Raw genomic sequence first — 2,234 nt, 5'->3', positions numbered from 1 at the left:
CTTTTAATCACCTCAACTTATTGAAGTCCGCGTGTTTATGGGAGAGCGCTCCAGCTGCACCGCCAACAACAAGGATCCTGTTTTAATACGCCATTGGCTAAAACATGCTGTAAAATATTATTCTATTAAATTCATGAACAAACAAGTGGCTCGTCTTGTAATGTGCTGTAGCATACTCTTTCTACTACAGTACAACCATAGTTCCTATAGACTATGGGAAATATGATTGTAGCTACTGTCTATAGAACAGATCAGGGAAGAGATGAAAATAACACAAAGACTGATAACTATACTGCAAATTGTATTAAGAAACTCAGACTCACTGCAGGTCCTACAGTCTACCATAATATCTATCTTCATTATGAAAAGAAATATCTTACCCCAAAGAGTAGTATAGAAAAATTAATTTAAAGCCAAGAGCCTAGAAAGCTCCGTTCTCAGAGGAGCATTAAGTAAACAGCGTGTTGAAATAAGTTTGCTGGGATAATTAAAAACATAAATACTCAGAGGTTTTCATGTGATGGGTGGCTGCTATCCAAAATGAAAAAAGGAAGCGCCCCTTTTAGGTGAAGTAACTCCTGGACATGCTGGGATGTTACTACATAGCGCCATCTAGTGCTGAAGTCTCTCCACACACACACACACACACACACACACACCGCCAGAAGCTTTGTAGATGGACTTGTATCCAAGTTTCCGATTGCCTGTGTGTCCATAGAGGTGGTTCCAGGTGATGACTCTTTTTTTGTTCCACACCTCATCCTTTTTGATGCTGATGTAAAATTATAAACATGCACCAGTGGTGTAGTCTAATATATTGTAGTGGGTATACTGTACAACATGTATATATATATATATATATATATATATATATATATATATATATATATATATATATATATATATATATATATATAAATATTTTTTCCTGGCTCCGAATGGGCCTTTGGGATGGGGGGAGGGCATATCAAAGTGTGGGGTCTGGGTGTGGGGTCTGGGTGTCCTCCCCCAGGGTTATTTTGAGCGTCAAAAACTTAATTTCCTGCATTCTGATACACTTTTATGCACCAATTTATGGTGGAAAAACCTTTATTTATCCTATGAGAAGGAAAACACAGATGAACTTCAAAACATATCAAAAATAAAATGGAATATAAAGCAGTAAGGGGGCTTTCACGTCAGGGACCTGAGCCTGGATCACAAAAGTTGACCCCAAAGCAACAAGGACAAAATAAAATAGGCTACTTATATTTGTCTTAAATGTGCAGTGAAGGGAGGATACTCACGTTAGTGTAGGCGGAGCATTTGGGCCCGGTCACTACGCACACATTACGCACTGCACTCAGCGTGTCGATGTTTGCTGTCACATTACTCTACCCCGTATTTGTGAATACAAATATCTGAAGTGAAAGTTCTGTCATAAAACTATGTTGTTGCATATAATTGCACATTTTTAAAGGAACACGCCAACTTATTGGGAATTTAGCTTATTCACCGTAACCCCCAGAGTTAAACAAGTCCATACATACCCTTCTCATCTCCGTGAGTGCTGTAACGCTGTCTGACGGTTCAAGCATTAGCTTAGCCCAGCACAGATCCTGCAGGTAACTGGTTCCAACTAGCCTACTGCTCCGAATTGTGACAAAAGTAACAAAATAACGCCAACATGTTCCTACTTACATGTTGTGATTTGTAGAGTCACAGCGTGTACAAAAAACAACGTAACATGAGACACAGCCATCTTCTAACAGTAAACAAACCGGGAACTATATTCTCAGACAGGCTTGCATATCACTCCGCCCAAGTACTATATTCTTCCGCCTGAGAATATAGTTCCCGGTTTGTTTACAATTAGAAGATGGCTGTGTCTCATGTTACGTTGTTTTTTGTACACGCTGTGACTCTACAAATCACAACATGTAAATAGGAACATGTTGGAGTTATTTTGTCACTTATTCGGAGCAGTAGGATTACTGGAACCAGTCACCTGCAGGTTCTGTGCTGGCCTGATGCTGCTGGAGTCAGACAGCGTTACAGCACGCACGGAGATGAGAAGGGTATGTATGGCCTTGTCTAACTCTGGGGGTTATGGTGAATAAGCTAAATTCCCAATAAGTCGGCGTGTTCCTTTAAGTGGGTATATGGAAATCCTGGAGATTTCTTAGTAGGTATACTGCGTATACCTGCGTATCACATAGACTACACCACCGACATATACACTAAACACAACAAAA

The sequence above is a fragment of the Perca flavescens genome, chromosome 17, assembly GCF_004354835.1.
Source record: "Perca flavescens isolate YP-PL-M2 chromosome 17, PFLA_1.0, whole genome shotgun sequence".
Taxonomy (NCBI): domain Eukaryota; kingdom Metazoa; phylum Chordata; class Actinopteri; order Perciformes; family Percidae; genus Perca; species Perca flavescens.
The sequence above is the reverse complement of the archived record's forward strand: the minus strand, read 5'-3'. Positions refer to the sequence as shown.